We start from the raw sequence: 5,401 nt of genomic DNA, 5'->3' as shown, positions 1-5,401 counted from the left end.
TGTGCTAAGCTTCACTTGAGTACCCAAACCTTCTAGGAAAGACTTCCAAAACTTAGCTGTAAATTGCACTCCTCTATCAGAAATAATGGAAATCGGAATACCATGGAGTCGCACTATTTCTTTAAGGTACAGTCTTGCATAATCTTTTGCTGAGTAAGTAGTTCTGACTGGAAGGAAATGGGCTGATTTCGTGAGTATGTCCACGATCACCCATATGGAGTCATACTTGCTTCGGGAATGAGGTAACCCTACAATGAAATCCATGTTTATTGCTTCCCATTTCCAAGTTGGAATTTCCATTGCTTGCAATAATCCTCCTGGCTTTTGATGCTCGGTTTTCACTTGTTGACAGTTCGGACATTGAGCTACAAATTCTGCTATGTCTTTCTTCTTTCCATCCCAACAATACATCAATTTGAGATCATGATACATCCTTGTTGCACCTGGATGAATAGAATACCGAGAATGATGTGCTTCTTCTAGAATTCGATGACGTAATCCTGCAACTTTCGGAACACATAACCTGCCTCGGTATCGAAGAACTCCATCTATAGAAGTTTCAAATGGAGATTCCTCCTTTTCGTGAAATATCTCTCTATAGTGGCTCAACTGAGGATCTTCATATTGACGCTATTTTACCTCCATATCCAAGGATGAAATAGTGGGATTATTGACATCAATTCCTGTACTGCCTGAATCAACTAGACGAATTCCAAGATTAGCTAGTTAGTGGAGCTCACGAATTATTTCTTTCTTCTCCGAGGAACTTCACATAGGCTGACAATTAATCGGCGGCTAAGCGTATCAGCTACTACATTTCCCTTCCCAGGGTAGTATAAAATACTCACATCATAATCTTTAAATAATTCTAACCACCGCCTCTACTCCAGATTTAACTCCTTCTGCTTGAAAATGTATTGGAGACTCTTGTGATCTGTATAGATATCGACATGCACACCATACAAATAATGCCTCCACATTTTTAATGCATGAATAACTGCAGCCAATTCGAGATCATGAGTTGGGTAGTTCTTTTCATGCTTCCGCAACTGTCTTGAAGCATAAGCAATAACTTTACCGTGCGGAATTAATACACATCCTACCCCAATGCCAGAAGCATCGCAATATACAACATAACCGTCTGGCCTTTCTGGAAGTGTCAAGACTGGAGCTGAAGTTAGCCTATCTTTCAATTCTTGAAAACTACATTCACAAGCATCATTCCATTGAAATTTAGCTGACTTCTGGGTTAGCTTGGTCAATGGGGCTGAAATCGAGGAAAACCCCTCCACAAACCTTCGGTAGTAACCTGCCAATCCAAGAAAAATACGGACCTCTGTAGGAGTTGTAGGCCTTGGCCAAGTCTTCACAGCCTCAATTATCTGAGTATCCACTCGGATGCCATCATCGGAAATGACATGACCCAAAAATGTCACAAAATTCAGCCAAAATTCGCCATTTGAAAATTTCACATACAATTTTCGAGTTCGAAGAATTCCCAGAACAATACGTAAATGGACTGCATGCTCTGATTCTGTGCGAGAGTACACTAGAATATCATCAATGAACACTATTACGAATAGATCCAAGAGAGGTTTAAATACATTATTCATCAAATTCATAAACACTGCCGGAGCATTAGTTAACCCAAATGACATCACCCAGAATTCATAATGGCCGTATCTCGTTCTGAAGGCTGTCTTGGGAATATCTTTTTCTTTAACTCTCACTTGATGATAACCTGACCTTAGGTCTATTTTGGAAAACCACTTGGCACCTTGTAATTGATCAAACAAATCATCAATCCTTGGGAGAGGATATTTGTTCTCGATCGTTACTTTATTTAATTGCCTATAGTCAATACACATCCATAAAGAACCATCTTTATTTCGCACAAATAGGACTGGTGCTCCCCACGGTGATGAACTGGGTCTAATTAACCCCTTCTCAAGAAAATCCTTCAATTGTGCCTTTAGCTCTTTCAATTATGTCGGAGCCATTCGGTAAGGAGGGATAGAATTGGGCTTAGTGTCCGGCAACACATCAATGGCGAAATCAATCTCCCTTTCCGGAAGAAGGCCTGGAAGTTCATCTGGGAATACATTGGAGAGTTGGTGACTTTGCTTCGATGTCCTGAACTCGTACTAGATGATAAATATATCCTTTAGCTATCATGTTTCTTGGCTTAAGGTAGGAAATAAACCTACCCCTTGGGGATGCTGTATTACCCTTCCATTCGAGCACGGGTCCTCCCAAATATTGAAATCGAACCACTTTCATGCGACAATCAACATTAGCATAACATGAGGCCAACCAATCCATGCCCATAATTAAATCAAAATCTAGCATGTCCAGCTCAACTAAATCAACTTTACTCTGACGATCACATATCACAATCACACAATTTTTGTAGACATGTCTAGCTATCACGGGACTACCAACTGGAGTAGATACTTCAAAAGGTTTAATTGGATCGAGTCTCACCCAAATATGACTGGTAATATACGGAGTGATATAGGACAACGTAGAACCCGGATCAATCAACGCATAAACATCATGAGAGAAAATAGTCAATATACCTGTAACCACATCTAGAGAAGACTCAAGATCCTGGCATCCAGCTAAAGCATAGATATGGGGCTGGGTACCACCTGAACTGGATGCTCCTCCTCTGCCCCTACCTCGGCCTGCTGGAATCTAGGGAGTCTACCCTGTCGGGCGCGCAGAAGAAGAGCCCGCCGCTGATCCTGTGGGCTGGACTCCGTCTCTACCGTACCTCGTAGGACAATCACGCATAACGTGCCCCGTATGCCCACAAACATAACAAGCATTTGTACCTTGGCGACATGGCCCCGAATGTAACTTCCTGCACTGACTACATCGTGGAACCGGTGGTCTCCTCTGGCTATAATCACCCTTAAACTGGGGACCTGAAGCTCTCGAGCTCTGACCCTACCCTGAATGACTAAAGCGATCAGACCTCCTTCCTGCAAAATCATGGAGGTGCACTAGTTGTCGACTGGCCTGAATATCCGGAGTATGACTACCTCGATCCCCCTCTATAGTCGCTATCGGTACCCAGAGATCTGGCACTCTTACTCTGCCCCCATCGATATCACGCGCACCCCCTTGCGGATGCTGCTGCTCTTCTAAGTTCTGAGCATTGGCCTGAATACGGGAAATATCCATCTCGTCCTGCAATGAAGCCGTTAAGAAATCTTTAAATAAATGTGGCCCTAGGCCACTCACAAATCTATGCACCCTATCTCTCATGTCGGCCACCATAGTCGGAGCATATCTAGCCAATGAACTAAACTGAAGGCTATACTCTCGGGCACTCATATTTCCATGCTTCAAATTTAAAAATCTATCCGCTCTAGCTCGACGGACTTCGGGTGGTAAATAGTGGCAGATGAAGGCATCTACAAATTCTTGCCAAACCGGAGGTGGTGCATTCTCTTTTCTTGATGATATCCAATTATTATACCATAAGACCGCCACATCCCGGAGTCTATAAGATGCTAGCTCCACAGACTCAGTTTCGGAGGCATGAATAATCTTCAATGTTCTCAACATTTCATCTATAAAACCTTGCGGGTCTTCATCCGACTTTGACCCGAAAAAATCCGGTGGATTCAAACTCATGAAATCACGGGCTCTAGTACTAACTACCCTGTCACTTTAACCCGAACTCTGTCGCTGTGCTTGGGCGGCAACTAACTGTGTCAAGAGATGGATAGCCTCGGTCATTTGTTGACCCGAAGTAGCCGGGAGAGGAACTGGAGGCATAAGAGCTGGAACCGAAGCCCCTTCTAGTTCTTATATAATAGGAGGAGTGTGAGAGGTATTAGATGGAGCCTCATTATGTGATTCATCCTCTTCTACATTCATTGGCGGCTCCCTTTCTACCCGTCTTTTCATCGTAGTCTTACCCTTCTGGGCAGCTGTAGCTTTTCCCTTTGGCGGCGTCTCTGAAGTCATAACACAATATTAGGGAGGAGAAAAATCTTATAACATGGATCTATCGCACGATCTCATAAGAAGAAGAATGATCATTTTTCCTAAAGCCTTGTAGCCTCTTGTTTATTAGTGTGGCGCGCAACACACTATAAAGAAGACTCTACTAGACACGGCTCGTAGACACTTCCTAGGACTTAACTGCTCTGATACCACTTTTGTCACGACGCGACTAAAGGCCATGACGGGTACCCGGGGCTAACCACCGAGCACCGATCATATTACTCGTAATCATACTCATCTTGTGATCATTCGTTAATAACCTGCTTATAATCATAGGGAAACCATTTTCATTTGAATCTTAATCACTTATATATATCCATAAGCCCTTTGGCTGTCAAAATAATACATATATGCATATGGGAAAGATCGTGAGACCATACTACCTACACATTCGTATCTACGAGCCTCTACTAGAGTGCTAGACATATGGACGGGACAGGACCCCGTCGTGCCCAATATATATACACACAAAATCATAAGCAATGGCACCTCCGGAACAATGAGTGCTCTCAAGTCTACTGGTAGCTCCTATGAGTCTGGATCGCCTCCCCGTCTACCTGTGGGCATGAACAAAGCGTCCAAAGAAAAGGACATCACTACGAGCATTGTACTGAGTATGTAAGTCTTAAATAAAATGAGCATAATAAAGAAATCCTAAAACATAAAGTGAAAACATAACCTGCTTGGCCTTTAAGAGTAAACGCATTTTAAACATATCACATACATCAACCTATTACGTATATAATCCTCATTTACCCGCGTCCGGTTACCATCATACGCCACCCACTAGTGGTGTCATGTCCGGCCCTCTAGGCACAGTAAAATCACAAGCAGCACGCATTAGCGGTGACATGTCCGGCCATCTAGGCAAGGTAGAATCCTATCATCGCATACATTACATAAACTCATCATAAAACATACATTAGAGTCTCAAGACAATCTAAAACCATATCAAGGTGACGTAAGGTCGAGAACCCCCGATTCTATTATGGGGAAATCATAATCACCGTACCTCAGCTTGAAGGAACTAGTATCATAAGGTGGGTCTAGTAATAATAATTATTGTCATATCATAGGCTTTCGAATCTCTATATGATGTTGACTCATATTTCTCGGAATGTAAGAAAGTCATGGAAGGAAAAGGGAATTCATTTCATTAGAATCATGCCTTAGAAGGAAGGGACTAGCCTTACATACCTTAATGATTCGTTAACTCTATCACTTTGATGCTTCTCTCCAATGCTCACGTTTCTACCTTCAAGGAAATTCATACCAAAATTAGATAATCGAAGACATACTTATGCTTAACTAAAGCTAACGAAAATCGGTTAACATCTTTCTTTATTTCGATAACTTCCTCCACATAATAATAATGATGATA

This window comes from Lycium barbarum, chromosome 1 (genome assembly GCF_019175385.1).
Source record: "Lycium barbarum isolate Lr01 chromosome 1, ASM1917538v2, whole genome shotgun sequence".
Taxonomy (NCBI): domain Eukaryota; kingdom Viridiplantae; phylum Streptophyta; class Magnoliopsida; order Solanales; family Solanaceae; genus Lycium; species Lycium barbarum.
The sequence above is the reverse complement of the archived record's forward strand: the minus strand, read 5'-3'. Positions refer to the sequence as shown.